Raw genomic sequence first — 19,399 nt, 5'->3', positions numbered from 1 at the left:
TGACTCTGACTAGTTAGGAGCTATGGCACCAGGGACTAGGCCTGTTGTTTCTGTTTTCAAAGCAGAGTCTTACTTAGCATAAAGTCCATGAGCCCTGGATAGCAGCTGCCCAATCTCCTTCCAGGCAGCAGGGGGCAGAATGTACCCCAGAATTTATCTGCAAGATCGCTTTGCAGCGCCCAGCTTTTCTGTCTCTCCCTGTTCCCTGTGGGGTCCAGTCCCACCTCCTGCTGGGTGGTAGCCTTCCCCATGGCCTGGGCTCCTGGAGCTGGAGCTCCGTGCAGCTGGAGGTCCTCACTACAGGCCAGAACTAGAGAACAGCAGGACTGAGCACTCAGGCAGGTCTGCAGGGAGGTAGCAGCCTCCCATCTCCGTCTTCCCTGCCTGAGGCTGGGATGGTGCCCTGCCCTTGCCTGGAACCTCTTCTGCTCTCTGCAAGAATCCAGTACTGCTGTTACAAGGGCCGACTGAGTCTCAGTCGGAGCCCTCAGTGGCTCAGTCTCTCTCTTTTCTACCAGCAGACAACTGTCCAGAGGCTTGCCACAGATTCCACCCTCGGTGGCTCCACATTCCTCCCAGTGTGGCTTCACAGGATCACTTCCCAGGGGACAGTCCCTGTCACCAGCCTCTACCTTCTAGCTGTCCTGGGAGTGGGTTTTAAGTCAAGAAAGACCCATGTTGGTGACCCAGAATGGGCCACAGAGCCTTGCCTGCCTCTTAGCTTTCTTCAGAGTTGGGTACCAGTTCATGTAGATGCAGAGCAGGAATCTAAGGGAGCCTGAAGTGGCCCTCACTGAAGACCTGTAGTCAGGGAAGGTCCTGTTGCCTGGGGCATGCCATACTTGCTGGACTGAAAATCCCAGGAGACTCTCTTACACCTGGGGAGCAAGACAGATAGAAATTGAGGGCATGTCTGAATAGAGGAGAGAGGTCAGCTGAGATAAGCAATTTGAGATCTGTGTACCACTGTCAATTTGAGAGGGGGAGCCAGGGATGTGGTGGAGGGAGGAGCCACTGAGTCAGGGAAGGTGGGAGGAGCCAGCATGGAAAGCAAGGATAAAAGCCCCTCTTAGGAGTGTCTGGGAGAAGGCTGGCAGGGAGGGGGCGGGGCTGTCCCTCCAGCCTTGCTTTGTTTCTTTAAGTTCAGGGTCAGGGACCAGAACCCCACCTCCACAGGAGCCTTTCTCATGAAGTCAGGGCAGCCCTGTGACTTACAACCCACTCTTCGATGGAAGCCAGTCACCAGTCACCAGAAGCCAGCTCTGTTATTGCATCTCGGGACCCCAGCACTCAGGACACGGAGACAGGAAGATTGCAAGTAGAAGCCCTGACTAGGCTGCATAGAGAGACCCTGTCTCAAACAAACAAACAAATAATCAATAAGCAGAATAGGGGCAGAAATCTTAGTCACCCGTATTACACTGACCTAGGCCGCTACTGCTAAGTGTGAGGTCACCAAATCCCGCCTTTAGTGAGCCCATTAAAAATTGCATTTAATTCCAGAAAAATAGAACTAACAAATACCATTTTAACCTTTCTGTTTATCTATCTTTCTCTGTTCTCTGTCTCTCTATCTCTCTCTTTATGTGCGAGTGCAAGCCTGTGTGTGTGTGCGTGTGTGTGCATGTGTGTGTGTTATTGTTGGCTATGTGTTTCTGTGGGTATGTGCTTATGTGTGGAGGCCAGAGGTCAATGTTGAGTGTCCTCCTCTATCAATATCTGCCACGTTTTTTGAGATAGAGTCTCTCACTGACCCTGAATCTTACCCATTCTGTTAGATTGGCTGGCTAGTAAGACCCAGAGATCCTCCTGTCTCTGTGTCCCCAGCACGGGGTGTGTGTGGGGGTGTGGACCCGAACTTCCATGCCTAGCTTGTATGTGGATCCTGTGGATCTAAGCCCAGGTCTTCACACATGCACAGCAGGCCCTTCACTCACCCAGCTGTCTCCCCAAACCCTTAACTTTTCTTAAGTGTGTGGTTCGGTGGCATTCACTGTGGCACTGTCCCCACTAAAATGTCCTTCTGAACATTGGCATCCCTAATGTGTACAAATGCACACACACCAGCCACACCCGCCCTCTGCCTGTCCAAATGCATGTCCTGGGTCACTCATGTTAGTGCTTTCACACAGTACTATTTTTTAACTTCAAAGATGTTCACATGAAAACAGGTGCACAAGCTGGCTCTTTCTCTCTGAATTAAAGTACATGTCTTTGTTTGAAATGCTTGATCCCTGAGCATGGGGGTTGAGTAGGGACATTGTTGGAGGAGGGCCCACCAACAGGAGCCTAGTGCTGATCTGGCTTGATATCCCATTCCTTTATGCAAGATCATCGGAGGTCCACAGTAGGTGGACATTCTCACAGAGGCACAGTGGATTCTTCAACTTAGGCCTCATAGAGCTGCCATACGGGGTTTGTTTGAATACCCCTCCAACAGAAGGCAAGTTGGAGGAGTATTCAGGGAGCCTCTCTTGTCCATCCTGGCCACAGGGAAGGAGCCGCGCCTTCAATTCTCTTTTCCACCTCACTGGAGAGACAAGTCGAGGCTCTGGGTACAAACATGTGTCCTGAACTGAGCAGGAGCAGGCCTTCCAGCCCTACCCATAGCTCCAAGATAAAACCTGCATGTGCCTCCTGGAAGCCTCAGTGTTCAAAGTCCACCACCAGTGAGACAGAAGGAAGGATGTCACACTGGGGCCCTCTGGGGGAGCTGGGTCCCATCACCACCCTGGCTACAACTGTGGGGGACTCCTAAAAACCAACTTGCAGGCTCTAGCCAGACAACTTGCTTCCAGGTCTCCAGAGAAGGCACAGGGCTATATGTTTCTGGAAGGTTCTGAACACACTATGATGGATCTTCTAATTTAGCTATTTGCTGGGCCTAGTGACTGTGGGACAACACCAACATTCAAGTATCGCCCTTCTGCCAACTTCATGTAAGGATTACTGGGGCCCTTGCTTCTTGACTTATGTCATCTACAGGTGTGGAAGAACTCCCCTCTCTGCTTGAGGGTCTACCGTGGCCTGTAATTGTGTAGTGTTTCCATTGAGAGCACTGAGTGGCAGTGGAGGCTCCCACACATTCCCCCATTCCCATAACTCATACAGCACCAAGCAGGATCGCCCATGGCTGTGATGTGATGCATCCTTATGCCCAGGGGCATGCCCATCACTGGACTCTCTCTTGCTGGAAGACTGGGTCTGGGTGTCATTTGGTGGCCAGGCTGCTGGAAAATGTTTCAGCCGCTGACTTTCCCAGATTCCCTTTCTTTCTCTCTTGGGAAGACTCAGGTTGGCTTTGCTGATCAATCCAGAAGTCTGTCCTGGGTCTTAGTCCCAGTGAGCCTCCAGCTGGTAGTGGATGGAAAGGAAGCCCATGGGTTCCTCCCTGCATTGCAGATGTAGCAATCAAAGCTCCCCCTCTATGGATTAGAGAAGGAGAGAGGAAGGATACGGGTCGGCATACTAGCCAGTGACGTGCATGGTTGGGATACTGGGTTCCATATGAGTTAATGAAGGAGATTGACCTCTCAGTGGTCAGAGGACAGCTCCACATCGCCACCCTCAGCAGCTTGACCACTCTTGAGCTCAATGCAGACCAAAGCAGAATTTATGGCTTTAACACTGAAAAGAATTTCAGGACCGGCTTGGGAGTTTTGTTAAGGATATTTGAATATATACTTAAGACTTAGGGTTGACATTAAAAGAAGTGCTCAGAAGACATTAGGACACCCATAGAGCATGGGTGTGGGCTTCTCAAACAAAGAGCTGGATTTCAGAGAGGGGTGACTAGGAACTTTTTGGAATTCTGTTACTTAATGTTTTTCTCAGACCCCACCCATTCTCTGCATCTGTTCCTTCTTTGATAGTGGGGTGACAGATTGGCTCCAGAGGAAATGGGGAAGGCCCTAACAGTTAGTAATTTGCTGGTGAGAGGCTTCACTAAGATGTCTAGGGGAGGGGCCCTTTTCCTTGCTCATGCTTCCCAGATTTCCTGTCTTTCTGTCCTGTCTCAGGCCCAGCCCTTCCTGGGAGGCTGTGAGCACAGGGCTGAGCCCTTCTTCATGGCCCCACCAATCCTTGGTGACCAGAGTGGATGTGTGTGGGCTTTGTGTGGGCTGGAAGCCTCCTTGTGCCTCAGGGCCTGCTGCTGCCATTAAATCTTTTCTCTCCTTCCTCCATAGGATTCTGTTGGTGAACTTGTACAAACTAAACAACAAAACAAAAAATTATAAAACCTAAAACTAAACTATCTAAGGAGAGGGTCCCGCACCTGCCACTTCTGTTGCCCGTGGGAAACTCAGCAGAGCAGGACACCCAAGGCCAAATCTATTTTTGTAAAATTGCTCGTGCCTAGGGGCGCTCCCTTCTCCCAGAGTTTTCTTCGGAGAGCAGAGAGAAGAAATGGAAGAAGCGACTAGAGACAGCAGAGAAAGCAAGCGGAGGACAGGAGACAGCTCCCGACGCCTGGGACTCGCACCACGATTCTGAACCTGTGCCAATAATACCACTATGTGCCATGTAATGACCCGGAAGCTCGGCCGGAGCCGAGCCCAGCGAACCACGCGGAGAAATCTTACAGAGGACAGGGGTGGGGGATCACTTCCGGTAGAGTCACTATTTCTGGTTAATATACATATATAAATATATAAATACCAACACACAGACACACACACTTTTTTGTACTGTAGCAATTTTTGAAGATCTTCAATGTTCCTTTTTAAAAAAAATTGTGTTATAGTTACAAAATTTGATTTATTTAACATGCTTAGTATGAACAGAATAAACTCGTGTTTTGTACTTGGGCAACTCACATCACACGCTGCACACACACACACACACACACACACACACACACACACACACCTGCACACACAAACGCACAAGCATTTATACGCATATATTGGAGAGGCAGTTCCACAGGTGACCTGGTATTTCATCGCCATTCATCCAGGGAAACAGCCTCAACCCAGATGAGGAGTCCCTCACATGACATCCTTCATCTGTCAGATACCTGCCGAAAGGCACTCAGCGTGTGGCTTATCACCTTGGGCCAGAATTAAGAATGCTGTGGTTTTCTCTATATGTATTCACACCCATGATCAGTGCTATATTTCTTCATTTAACTGTCTGAAGATGCTAATAGCCACACGCGTTCACATAGCTGACTGCCAACGAGTGAGCCTGAGCACCAGGTTGGGTGGGTGGTGGATTCTCGAACATTTGTGTTATACAAGCATAGACTGAATTAAAGAAATTTTCCAGTTCCATAATTAAAGGAATATATCCATACTCGGTGTATGCTTATGTGAGGGCAGCACTCAGGAGCCTAGGAAGGATCAAAGCCCCATGGTTTTGTGTGTGCCCAGCCCAGGTGGTCCCTGTTGGCTATGCTTTGATACAGGCTGTGTCCTTCCCACAGTGGTACTGTGGTTTTCCTCAGGTCCAGGTGTGACCAGGCAGGTAGGAGAAACTGAGGACCCAGTGGTGTGTTTTCTTATGAAGATGTTACTTTGGGGCGTCCGTTGGGTCCTAGACTGAAGCCTCATAGCAAATCCCCAGCGTACTCACTTGTTTGGAATAACTGCCATCTCCACTGTAGGCAGCTCAGCTAATCTCCCTGTTCCCTAGACTCTCTATCAGTAGCAGGTGCTGGGAGGAGCCTGTGAACCTGTTCCACACTCTTCGAGAATAGGGGTGTCTTGCTTGTATAAGTGCAACATGTACATGCAGTGGCCATCGTTGTCAGGCTGTTAGACCCCCTGAAAGTGGAGTTCATATGGTTGTGAGCTTCCCTGAGGATGCTGGGAACCAAATTTGCACCTCTGGAGGAGCAGCCAGTGCCCTGAACAGCTGAGCCATCTCACAGCCCCACATCTGATGTTCCTGTGGCACACCTAGCAAAGGCTGGGTCAGGTGTTGGGGGATCTCCCAAAGATGTGTCCACTCTGCGTGGCTCCCCATCACCAGGAGGAGAATGAGTGAAAAACTGGAGAGTCTACAGACAAGGCTGAAAGGTTGAGGCCAGGCAGCCTCTCGTGCCCCTGCTTATGTCTAAATGGCCAAAGTTTTGCTTCTTTCCAGGGACTCTGCCCTCTGAGAACAACCTGACATGACATGAGTTTGATGAAGTTAGCTTCCATATCACCCCTCGGCACATGAGAGCCGAGTCTGATGGTGAAGGGGGATGGTGCTTTTACAATTCAGATGTGTTGAGATCTCTAGGATATTGCTCAAAAATTTGGAAGATGGTTCTTCTGGATTTCGTTTCTGTTTTGGTACCCATGTCCCAAAACAAGACAATGTTCACAAGACAATGCAAACATTTGCAACTATGACATTGCCATGTTACAGCTCCAGGTTCCCAGGATTCGCCTCCATGCCTCTGGCATGTGCGTCTTTCTCTGCACCTCCCATTGTCCTCAAGTTCTCTCATCAGAGGTGGGCTCTGCAGTTTTCTTGGCCCCGGGTGAACAAGGTAAGGCGAAGAATGGCAACATCCCTGGGTATTGGGGCCTGGTGGTCAGGTGTGAGCAATTCCCCTTCTGCCCTTTACCTCTAGAATGGGGTCTACTAGCAGATACTTCCTTCCAAGAATGGGTCTGTCTGTTTACTTCTGCTGCTGTCCTTACCAAGGTATCCAAGGAGGGTGATATCAGTGGTGATGTCCCTAAACGCATGTCCATGTGAGTTGTACCCCTTTGGCTTCTCATGGCCACAGTCAGCAGGCCCTCTGCTGAATGTGACTGTCCACTTGTTCATCACCACAGCTTTTGAGGTAATTAGCATTGGCTCTTGAAAGCCATCTTACTGGAAGGTCAGTTGAGCCCATCTCTAGGTTCACTCACTTCTAATCTCTACACCTTTGGTGTCTATTTGGTGTCGCTAAAATAGGCAAGTGGTTGCTTTTGTTTTTAAATGGTGAGGATGACTGATGAGATTTCTCAGCACAGCTAAGGAAGCCTTCCGATCTTCTCTTGGGCTCACCTTTCTGAGAGAGGTCTGAGACAGACCTAGGTGTGTGATACCACTCCACCCCAAGGGCTGCTTCCCACATACAGACACCCAAGGGCACATGGACAGCTAAGGCATGTGGGTCAGCCTCCTTGCAGGAAAAGTAGAGGCTCTAGGTTCCTCTTGTGCGTTTCTGGTCCTCTCTTCCCATCTTTGGCCTGGGTAGTCTTCTGTCACCTCCAACTCTGCCATCATTCCTTGGAGACCTTACCAACTCTTTGCACTTGGTCTTAGGAAGTTGCCTTTACTGTTAATAACAACCTTGCCTTCCTAAGTTCTCAAGCATCCCAAATACCTCCTGGCACCACTGTGGTCTCTGGCAGCACCCTCCCTGTAGGCATCCATCTTCAGGCCATCTTGTGTGAACATGCCCAGCTCATCAGCTTAGTTAAAGTGAGTGATCTGTTAAAGTCTCTATTTTGGCTCTCCAGAATAGATGGAGTAGGGAGAGAGAGAGACAGACAGAGAGAGAGAGAGACAAAGAGACAGAGAGACAGAGAGACAGACAGAGACAGAGACAGAGACAGAGAGACAGAAGGATACACACATAGAGAAGAGAGAGAGATGGAAAGAAGGAGAGAAGAGACAGATGGGAGATCATCATTTCCCTTCTCTCAGATGGTCTAACATCTTCTGAAACTCTTGAAGGGTAAGATGGGGAGACAGGGCTGAGGCTAGACCACAGCATTTCCACATTGAGGCTGGAGGTTCACTGTCACTCAAGACAACCAGCACCAGTATCCACACTTTCTTTGTGCCATCAATTGCCCATTGCCCTCTTTTATCAGAGCAAGCTTGGTGCATGTGAGCCCTGATGCACCCATGGGCTCCAGTCAGAAAGACATTGGGAATCCTGATGCTTGGCACTGTTCTCAACTGAGCCTATGAGTTCCTTAATATGTCACTCACATATAGAGATGTGTGTCTCATCATGGTTGGCTGTCACTCATTAGTCTGTCAATTTCCTACCATGTTGGCTACAGGGCTGGAAGTGAGAGGGACGTAGTCCTCTCCTCATGGGTGGGTTTTGTGGTCTTCTGTGGGTGAACACAGAAACATACACAGTAATCAACAAATAGATAAATGGTGGAGGGGCCATGGAGCAGGGCATTAAGAGGGAAGGGGAAGATGATGGATGTGCACACCTCTTCCTTCCATCCTTTTCCTCCTGGGAACCATTTCTTGCTTACTGGGGTGGTCTAGGGTTGGATGATATGGGAAAGCCTCTTACTTCTCAGATAGAAATGCAGTGCAAAGGCAGGTATGAGATGCTCTGATCATTACAGAAGGTTCTACCTGACTCTCCACCCCTCCCCCTGTTCAACCCAGTCAGGGCAGAGCTGAAACACAGAGCACAGGGCCAAGTGAGCACTGTCATTATGACAGGAAACTTGCCCTGCTCACCAAGCCCCATCTATACCCATGCTCCCTCTTCATGCTCCAACTGCTCTATCAGGTCAACCAGATTTAAGGAGGGTTGGCAAGGGACCTGAGGTAAGAAACTTAGCCCCAGGCATCAGGGCACTATCCCTGCTGGTTCCAGAAGTCAGCTGTCATCCACAGACTCCTCCAAATGCCCAGTGTGTTTAGACCCACCCTTCTCACATAGCATCTGCTTTTAAGTAAGCAGTTAATCAAAAACATGTCATGATTCACGTCTGTTTATACGGTGCTTGGTTTGGAGCAGTTTGCCGATTTGCTGTCATACAGCTTTTTGATTGTTTTGTTTCCAGTGTCGATGGCGTGGCCCACATGAATGGAGCAAACTCTTGGCACTCTCCTGCTTTGCACTATGCACTGCCTGTGTTGCCTGGGAGGAAGGCGGGCTCTTGCTTCACTCTGAGCTGAGGCCATATATGACTTATTCAGAGGTCTTCAGGTATCCTGTAGAATTCTAGAACATGCCATTAGGCTTCAAGGCACAAAGCATAGATGGCATTTGGTTTCTTGTCATTTCTGGGTTTCTGGCTTATGTTCTGATGTCAGGAGGTGGTGGAGAAAGGCTCCAATGAGGGTTGTCATCCTTCCTGTCACCCAACCAAAGAGTGGGCTGCTGCTGTTGCTGCCCTCAAATCATTCTAGAAAGATCTCAGCTAACAAGCATTCAATGGCCCATCTGTAGAGCTCACCATGTGGCAGGGAGCCCAAGCTAAGGAGCTTGCCTATACAATGATATCCTGGAACTGTCAGGCCTAACGTAGCTCTTGGCTTGCACTTTGCCAAAGGAGTGATCCCATTATCACAAGCAAAAGTGAGAAATGGAAGTGAGGTGCAGATATGCTCATATCACCCTTTTGGGGACTGTTCACTTCAGTTGCCAGTTAAGCACCTGGGCAGTGCCTGGTTAGGAATGTTGCATGCACTATTACCCAGATGCAGAATGAGCCAGGAACTAATGGGAGGTACCTGGCTAGGTTCCTCACAATAGTGGTGGGCAAGAGCAGCGGGAAGAGGGACAATCTCTGTGGACTGCCAATGGCCAGTGATAGGGCTGTGCTAAGCCTGCAAACACACAGCCACAGTACCCCAGTAGAACAGTCCTTAGGTTTCAACATGAATCACAGGGGAAAATAAATCCTTCCAGGAACCCCATCATCTTCTCCTTTTGATGGATTCTCCTCCTGAGTCTTCTGAGAGAGGCTGGGTATTAAATCAAGAGAGTTAGTTTTGAGAAGACCCATGAATCCTGATCACATATGGGACAGCCTGGACCAAAGAGATGAAAACAGGGCCAACCTTGCACATGTGGGACACTGAAGATGAGGAAGTTACTTTTATCACTGACCATGTGGAGGGAGATACTGAAATGTAATTGGCTGTGCCGTGTCTACACGTGTGAGTTAGAGTCTGAGCAATATGCCATAGATAATTTTCAATTTGCCAAGCTAATACACTAAGCCAAGAGAGTACTTGGTACATCCCACGGGGCCAAGTCTGCTCTTGTCGCTGTCTTGCCTTCCATGGTCTGACATCTGCAGAGTTATAGATGGTAAGCACAGATGCAGAGCATATGGCATTGTAGAAAGGTCTCTTTCAGAAAGGGTAATTAGTTTTTTTGAAGGTGGGCTTTCTCTTAAAACAGAAGAATCCCCCATAGATCTGGGCTTCCAGTAGAACTCAACACTCAGGTATCTGTGACATTAAATTACAGCTGCCTGGAAGCTTCCTTCTAATGGGGCCGTAACTCAGCTGGTCACCTGGTTAGCTTTTGTCAGGCTTCTGAATTTTGGCAATAAAATTCTTTAGTGGAGATGTTTACAGCTTTGGAACTGACAAGTGTCAGTTAACACTAGCCTCACTGTGTGGGAAGTTGCCACATTGGAGAGAACCAGGGGTGCTTCGGACCACAGGAGAAGCAAGAAGACCATGCTATTAGAAGTTTATTTTTCACACCATTATATTCTGGAAAAATATGCAACCACTGTACTAGGTGGCACTTGGGGCACCTCTGCTATAATTGGCTCGAGTCAGAATTTCAGGGCTACCACCATCCTCCCCAAGTCACCATCTTGCTCTTTCTGGCTTCTTCCCGTCCTTCCCATCACCTCCTGTCATCCTAAATTAGCAAGGTGACACTGAATCCTTTGGGATTCTCTTACCCCAGTTTTCAACCTTTGGAGGATTCGCTGGATATCTCAAATACTGAGCACCACCAGAGTTGCCAAGCAAGCCAGGAATATTACTTGACAAAGTTTTCCATTGTAGGGCAGCTGCCATCATGGAAGAAGCCCTCTCCAATCTCCAGTTCTGAGTGATAAAAACCTCATTCTGTGCTGTTTCTCTCACAAGCATACAAATTCCTAATGCCAATCTGTGAGACCACCTACAACCTACAACTCAAGGCCAGCTTGGGTTATTTTTCCTTGAGTGGTCCCACAGCGTTCCAGGAGGGAGATAACGCTCTACAACGCTCTTAGAAATGATGGAAATGATGGCACTCCCAGATATAAGCAGAATGACTCTCTAAGTTCTGAGTCTGTTTTGTTGTTCATGTGTAAGTGGTTTAAAGGCTGATCACTCCACACTGAACAACCAATAAGGGAGCTCATCCCTGAAAGAGGCTAGTTCTCCGTGCTCTAGCAATTAATAGTTGCCTGCATTTGTTTGTCCAGGGGTGAAACCCCACAAAATTCCACCCTTACCTCTCTGAAATCTCAGACCAAAAGAGGAAAATCCTGTCTCTGTGAATCCTCAGGCTGAATGGGTGAGATCCTGTCTCCACCTGCCTCTCTAGTGCTGGGATTAAAAGGCATGCACCACCACTGCCTGGCTATTTCTCTTTCAGACTTGTTCAATCTCATGTAGCCCAGAGTGGCCTTGACCTCCTGACCTTCCTGCTTCTTCTTCTCAAGTGCTGGGATTAAAAGTGTGTGTCATTGCCTGGCTAGCTCTGCCCTCTGATCTCCAGGCAAGCTTTATTTGTCAGGACACAGACAAAATATCATCAACACCCGCTTGCATATTTGTGTGCCCAATGGTATTGCTGATGTTTCTGTCATGTTTATGTAGCCATTTCTAGGAGACTGCTTGACAGTGGGCCACCCCTCTCCCTTCTGCATTGTTCTCCAAGCTGTGGGTGCAGGAGCTGTGATGTAGACAGAAGGACTCCTGGGCTGGAATGAAGGCATGCAGCACAGTGCTCAGCTCTTCAAATCTTCCTCGACACATTGCCACTGAGCCACCTGTCTGCCACCACCTCTCTCCTGTGGCTCTCAGGGCAGAGAGAGAACAGCATTAAACTAGTTAATGCCTGAAAAGATTCCCACTCAGGGAATCTTGGATGAGAGTCTTGTACCCATGCTGGGAGGGAATTCATCCAAATAGTTGATGTTATCAACATCAGGGGACACCTTGGACACATGCAGTGTTCACTGAGTGCCAGAGAGTTCTGGCTTTTCTAGGCATGCTCTGACCCAGCAGGTGGAATGTGTGTGAGCAGAGTCTCTGTTCTCAGTGGAGTGGGGGTTCACTCTTCTAAGGTTTCTAATGTGGTGGTAACCGTAGTACCAAGGTTGCACGTACCACCAAGTACTCTGTGTGTCGGATGAGGTAGACCAAGATATAAAGAGAACCCCAACATTTAAAGGGGACCTTTAATAGACATGGAAAGATCTGGCCCCAGGCTCACAGCCTTAGGAAATGTTTCTATGGAAGGCTCACCAGCTGGTCTATGTTCCTGCTTCTATGTTTTAGGAGGCAGTGGGGAACAAGGCCTCCCTATGCAGCCTAGATTGGCATTGAAACCCAAGTCTTCCTCCTTCCATCTTTTGATCCACCAGAGTGCTGGGACTGTAGGTTAGGCCACCATGCCCACTCTGGTTCCATTGCTGAAGCCATAGCACAGCAGCAGGACAATTTGGGGAAGACAAGCCAGACCCACAGTCAGAACAGCAGAAGCAGAGCAATCAGGTCAACAAGTAGGAAAGGACCAGAGTAAGAGAACCACAGTGCTGGGAACAGAGGTCTCAGCTGTCTGTGCTTGGGAGATGTCCTCACTGACATGTCAATTGGTGGTGTCATTTTTCAGATGTTACATACACAGCTTTGTTGTTGAGATTTCCTGGATGCAGCTTTTCCGACATCCTTAGAAGGCACGTTCTCACAGCAGATGCACATGTACTGGCCCTCTGGCTTTCACCCTCTTCCTGCCCCTCTTCTGTGATGTTCACCCAGCTTGTAGCAGAGCAGCGATTATGTTGTAGATGTATCAGTTAGGGTTGAATGACCTATGGCCAATTTATCTCTACATGTTAACCAGTTGCAAATTTCTGCAATGGTCTCTGTCTGCTGCAAAACAAGCTCTTTTGATGAGGGGTAAAAGCCACACTCACCGGTGGGTAAAAGAATAAGAAGTCAGATTGCAGCGAGAAACTAGACTGGTTCAGGAAAGCGGCAGTAGTAGGTTCTCCTCTACTGGGTAGCTGGTCAGGTTTGCAGTACCAGACACAAATTCTCTCCTATTAAGTCCAATTAGAAAAACATTGGCTAAGATACAAGCACACTTGGGGAATATCATGCCATGCTGGCCATAGCAGGCTTTAGAGCTAGACAGGACTGTGGCTTGCTTTTCCCCCTTGGCAGCTTGCATAGCACCTTCAGTAATGCTCAGATATTCCCCTAAGGACACAACAGTTCTGGCAGCTGAGAAACAGGACAGAAGTCCCTTTAGGAACCAGGAGAGAATGTTCCTTCTGTGTAATTAGCTCTTCATGACAATCATCCCAGGTCCCTTCTCCATGCTGCAGAATAGAGGGACATTTACCTGGTACCCCTTGCACATCTCCAAGGGCCCTGTCCTCCATGCTTCAAGTCCAGTTTGTGAGGCTATGGACTGGCAGATGGCTGAAATGACCACCACTCCCCAGGGAGCCTCTCCAGCGTCAGTGAGGGGCTCAGTGCCCTCAGACACATTGATGAATGGGATACATAACAGCCTTTAACAAGCAGAAAAAAACAATACCACTTCGGTCATTTAACTGATTTAAACAAATCAACAGCCTGGATACCATTAAAGTAAACTCAATTTGCTCACCACTGAGAGCGGGAACCTGGGCGGCTGGAATCCATTTGCTGGTGTGTACTGCTCTTGCCTTTGAACTGAAGCCAAGGAAATGAACACGGGGCCCCAATATGGCTGAATAAACTTGGCAGCATATCCCTTTGATGGGCTTCCAAACAGGCAAGCACGTTGGAAACACCAAACCCATGTGATGGCCCAGAGTTGGTGGCGAAGAGTTTGCTCAGTGAGTGAAGTGCTTATCTGCATCCAAGAGGACTTGATTTTGGATCCTTAGCACCTACATTGAAAAGCTGAGCACCCTGCTGCATGCCTGTAATTCCAGCACTGGTGAGAGGACTCTTCCCTCCAGGGCAGGGAAGGAGGTGAACAGTCCCAGCTGTAGTGGATTATTTTCCCAATAATCCCAGGAAGGTCAGAGAAATATGGCCTCAGAGAGCAAGGACTGACCTCTTGGAAATCAAAGATGAATGAATACAGGGTGGGCTACCAAGACCAGTGATGCAGGCTGCAGCTGAACTGGGAGAGAGCCCTGTGTGCTGGACCCTGCTAGTCTGCAGGTATTTGTGTTGCCACCATTTGTTGGGCCTTGCGTGAGTTGAGCTCTCTTCAAGTAGGCATCACCTGGGCCTAACAGTGACACTAACTTTAGAGCCAAGAGCACATGTTGTAAGGTGGTATGATGACTCAATGGTGGGTTCTCCAGCTCAGTCATTCTCCAGGGTGATTTTGTGCCCTGAATTTCTCTTTTAATCCACAGAGACATTTGGCCCTATATGAGGACATTTTTCACTGTTACACAAGTAAGGATATGTCCTAATTTGTTTTCTGATGCTGTAACAAACACCATGGCCAAAAATAACCATAGGAGGAAATAGTTTATTTGGCTTACAAGTTATGGTCCATTAATGAGGGAAGCCAGAGCAGAAACTTAAACAGGAGCCTAGAGGTGGCACTCAAGTAGAACCTGTGGTGGAGTGGTGCTCACTGGCTTGATGCCTGCAGCTTACCCATTTGCTTTATTTTTTTCAACCACCCAGGACCACCTGTGCAGGTATGGCATAGCCCAGAGAAGGCTGAACCCTCCCAAGTCAATCAACACTCTCTCACCGACCTGCCTATGCACCAATCTAAAGGAAGTGTTTCCTCATTTGAAGTTCCATGATGTTAAATTATATCAGGCTGGCCAAAAGAAAAAAATCATTGAAACAACACATGGAAGGCCAAGGATGTCTTTCAATACCTCCAGTGCAGGGGCAACCCCTTTCTCAAGAAAGGTTGAAGGTGTCCATGGTGTTGGCTGGGAGAAAACCATCCCTAAGGAAGGCAATACCAGGGTTGCACACTCTTTGCAGGAGGCAGCATGAGTGGACTGGATGTGCATTATCAGAATTGTTATGTCTTCCTAGGTTAGTGCCCAGGCCTAACCCTTTGAGGCCCCACTCCCAGCCAGGGCCTCCACCGGAAGATGGCAGAAACATCCCAAGAACAATGTGAGCTCCCATGATGCTTCACTTTCAGCATTAGATTTGTTATCATCACCTTGGAGACACCCCCCGGGCTTGTGTGTGAGGCTGTGTAACTGAGGGGGGAAGGTCTGAATGTGGGCAGCGCCATCCCACAGGCTGGTGTCATAGACTGAATAAAAAGGAGAGTGTAGCTGGAGAGCTTCTTTCCAGCTTCCGCCAAGCCCCAGCAGTCCCACAGCCCACTTATAAAATAAACACACAGACTCTTACATTATTTAAACTGTTTGGCCTAATGGCTCAGGCTTCTAGCTATCTAGTTCTTACATCTTACATTAACCCATTTCTATCAATCTGTACTTTGCCACATGACTCATGCCTTACCGGTATTTTTACATGTTGCTTGTCATGGCAGTGGTTGGCAGAGTCTCCTGACTCAGCCTTCCTGTTCCCAGAATTCTTCTCTCTGTCCCGCCTACACTTCCTGCCTGGCTACTAGCCAATCAGCACTTTATTTATTAACCAATCAGAACAACACATTTAACATACAGAACATCCCACAGCAGGAGGACTTAAGCACCAGCATGTACCTCTCTGCTTCCTGACTGTGAATGAGATGCAGACCTTCTCAAGCTCCTGCCTCTTCAGCCTACCCATGATGGACCCGCACCTGCAAACCATAATCCCCAAAAAACATTTAATTTCTTACTGACATTACTTTTGTCACAGCAGTAAGGGAAGTAACTAATACCCTCTGTCTTACAGTTGTGCTTTATAACCTGTGTTTTTAGTTCACGGGGCTTCTGTAGCCAAGTGCTATACTCTGGATGCTTCTTAACAAGGCAGGTTTACTACCTCACACTCCCAGAGACCAGAAGTCTGAGTCAGGTGTCTGCAGGGCTGGGTTCCCACAGACTGTGCTAGTGGAGAATCTGCCTGAGCTCCTTTGTCTTTCTTGACTCCCAGTGGTAGATTCCTTCTATATATGACATGTACATCCATACCCAAAGTTCCCCTTTTAATAGGGTTTCAGCATCTGCAGGGACTCACAGTTCAGTCCTAATACAGTGGTGACCAGAGAGAACACATCCACGCTCCCAAAGCCTGTCTTATTTTTCCCTGCTATTTATTCTAAGAAAAGATGAGTGAAATGGGGACAGGGGAATCCAGAAAAGGGACTCAAACTCCTTCAGCCTCAATGACCACCCAAGCCTTCCCAGGAAACACAGGGTGGTGGTGGCTTCATTCTTACCTCCAGGGAAGCAGTGTTGATACATTGAAAGGGAAAGCATTCTTCTTCAAGGTGACTGTCCCCACAGCAGTGTTGTTAGTATGGTTTAGAAGTGAGGCAGCTGCCTGGGTTACAAACTGAATAGATGGTGAGGACAAGGCAGGAGCACTGAACACAGCCCCTCACCCAGCGCAGAGAGTTGTGGCGGGTGTAGACATCTGCCTCCTTATTGTGTTTTTCTTTATTTTCATATGTGTGCTATTACTTTGGTTTCCCTCTGCCTTGAGTCCCCGAGCTCCCTATCTGGGTCTGGCCTGCTTCTTCATCAGTGTGGGCATTCCTGCGGCCAGGCTCTGCTCTCTGTCTGGGCTAAGGAGTAGGGGCAGTCAGAGGGGCTTGGCAACTTGCCTGTGAGTGGCAGCCTCCTTCAAGCCTTCCACACATACTCACCTTTGTAGCAGGGTCTAGCTTCAGAGGGCCCTTCTCATCTGGCCTGACCCAGTTCCTGGCATACCTTTTTTTCCCAACTCTTCGACCTTGAACTTGGTGGAAATGACACAGCAGAAAATCTGGTCTCTGAGGCTGTTTCTCCAGCTGTGCAGAATTTCTGGGAGTGAGGCTGGAAGTGCTGAAGGTAGAGGCAAGGTCAGAGTTCAGGATAACATGGCTGTCTGCGGGCTGAAAAGGCATGAAGGCCAGAGCACCAACCTCCCCGACCCCTGCTCTCATGGTGCTGAAGAGGAAGGTTTGCTCTCTTTAAAGCCAAATGTGTACATACCCTGCTGCTATGTTTATAGACAACCACCCAGAACACCATTGCTGAGAACTATTCTGTGCAAACAATAGTTTCTGGGAAGCTACAAGGCAATGAGGTTTTGGTAATGACCCAGAGAGAGTCACAGATACAGACTAGGTCTTCCCAGATCACGAACTACCTCTGATTGACTGGTCCTATGGATACCAGCAGGCTTCTTGGGAGTTGCCATCACCAGAGGCAGCAGAAGGACCAAAGGCCACAAAGGTCCTTTACCACCCAACTGTGTGTTCAGTGTGTGTGTGTGTGTGTGTGTGTGTGTGTGTGTGTGTGTGTGTGTGTATGTATGTGTATGTATGTATATATGTATATATGTATGTGTGTATGTATGTATGTATGTATACATTTATTTATAAATGTATATGAAGGCCAGAGGAGAAAACCATGTGTCCTTCTCTATCACTTTCCCTTGAGACAGGGTCTCTCACTGAATCCAGAGCTAGGTTGGAAGCCAGAAAACCCTAGTGAGCCCCCTGTATCTGCCCCCTGCAGAGCTGGGGTCACAGGTACTTATAGCCATGCCCAGATTTCTCTGTGGACCTAGGATCCAAACTCAAGTCTTCATGCTTACACAACAGGCATTTTTACTCACTGAGTCATCTCTCTGGCTCCCCTTTATCTTGGTAAGCTATGTGCCATGGTGGTTTCCTGTCTAAATCAGCCAGGAACCACTCATTGTATTGACTATCTGTGGACCATGGAGGAAAAGCCCTAATGAGACAGCTTTGCAGGCACAGGTGTGTGATCTTTGTTCTTTCCCAGTGAGATTCCTCTGTAAAGGAAGCAGACACCTGACTCCTAACCCAGGACCTCGCTGGGCTTTGATACCATGCACTTTGCATGAGTATCAGTTGGAATGGCAGCATCTCTCAGCCCAAGTGAGAACATTATGCAGAAAAATCACGAGAACCATCGAAAGCTGTGGCTCACTTTGGGATTGAATTGCCACTTAAATCAAACTGACAGTGGGCAGGGGCTTGAAGAATGAAATTAAGGGGGATGCTGTATTTCAATTGGGAAGCCCTGGGTGCTTTCCAAGAGAGCAGGTCTCCTCTAGATGAAATATAACCCTGAGCTCTCATTGCACCCTCTTTGATTTATCTGAGCCAGAGAGACTTGTTTCAATGGCTCCAAATGTTATTTTCAAAGAGCAAATGAACATCTCATGCTGGAATCAATGACACAGGAAACCAGCTTGGCAGGCTCTGGCACTGGAAGAGGCAGGAAGGAACTCTGAGCACTGCCTGTGTCTTCTCATTTCAAACTCAAGTTCAATGCATCCTGAAGAGCTGGTGAAGGAGAGAAGACCATGGGTCCTGGTGGCATGGGAGATAGTAATCTTCAGTGTTTCCTAGGAAATACCTTCTACAGACACTGTGCATGGTCAGTATATGTGCAGGCTTGTGGCCAAAGTATGAAAGAAGAAAATGACCCAACTGGAGGACACAAGAGACCCCACGTTCAACTCAGCCCTGTCCTTCCCAGACCACCACAGTGTCTGCCTCCCCACTCTGCAAGTTAGAATCTCCCATTTGCTCTAGCTATAGAGATAAAAATGGTGCTTATATAAGTGAGGAACAGAAATAATAGATTCAATGTGTATCACAAAGGGATTTGCCAGATTGGCTCGCACAATAGGGCCTGGCTAGTCCAACAGTGCCTGTCTGCACATTAGAGAGGCTGAGAACCCAGGAGCTGCTCAGTCCATGAGGCTGGACACTTCATTTGAGCAGTCTCAACCTGACACTGAAGACCTGGGGAATTCCCAAGGAGCTACTGGGTTCAGTCCATGTTGGAAGTCTGATGAAGCTGGCTCTCTTGTCCAGAGAGAATAACAGCAGCAGCAATAACAGAGTGAATGCCCTCCCTGGCAAGAAGCAAAGGCAGGCAGGCCAAAGGCCCTTCCTTGGGGGAATGCATATATCTTACCTGCAGCCAGAAGACTTGGGGGAAATCAGGTCCTGTCATCAGAAGGAGCTTCTGCGAGTAGGTGAGCCTGAGACACACCTTCCTCTACAACCCACAGGCCTGACCTAGACAACCAGATGTGTGTGTGTGTCAGCAGGATATGGCATCTCAGGTGAGATGCACGCAAGGAAGGCGGGAAGATACAGATTGCTCCAACATATAATCATTTTAATTACATTTTACTTGCTTATTTATTTGGAGTGTTGCACATGTGACCTGGTGTGCGTGTAGAGGTCAGAGGACAACTTGAAGTTGGTTCTCTCCTTCCACCATGTTGGCTCAGGGAATTGAACTCCGATTGTCAGGTTTGTCAGCAAGTTCCTTTTCTAGTTGCACCCACAGGGGTCTGCTCTCCTGCCCTGATTCAGGGATGGGGGTGTGTCTCA

At 48.4% G+C, this 19,399-nt stretch overlaps 1 protein-coding gene across 3 annotated transcripts in view; it reads left to right on the top strand.

Annotated features, from left to right (window-relative positions):
• Ajap1 (adherens junctions associated protein 1) overlaps nucleotides 1-5,295 on the top strand; it is a 110,891-nt gene extending 105,596 nt beyond the window's left edge. For all 3 annotated transcript variants that reach the window (XM_036179724.1, XM_036179725.1, XM_036179726.1), the window contains one exon: nucleotides 4,188-5,295. The gene's annotated coding sequence lies outside the window, so the exon portion shown is untranslated. The remainder of the gene's footprint in view (nucleotides 1-4,187) is intronic.
• The last annotated feature ends 14,104 nt before the right edge of the window (nucleotides 5,296-19,399 follow it).

The sequence above is a fragment of the Onychomys torridus genome, chromosome 2 (genome assembly GCF_903995425.1).
Source record: "Onychomys torridus chromosome 2, mOncTor1.1, whole genome shotgun sequence".
NCBI lineage: Eukaryota > Metazoa > Chordata > Mammalia > Rodentia > Cricetidae > Onychomys > Onychomys torridus.
Note: the sequence above shows the minus strand (reverse complement) of the source record. Positions and strands in the feature narration are given on the sequence as shown.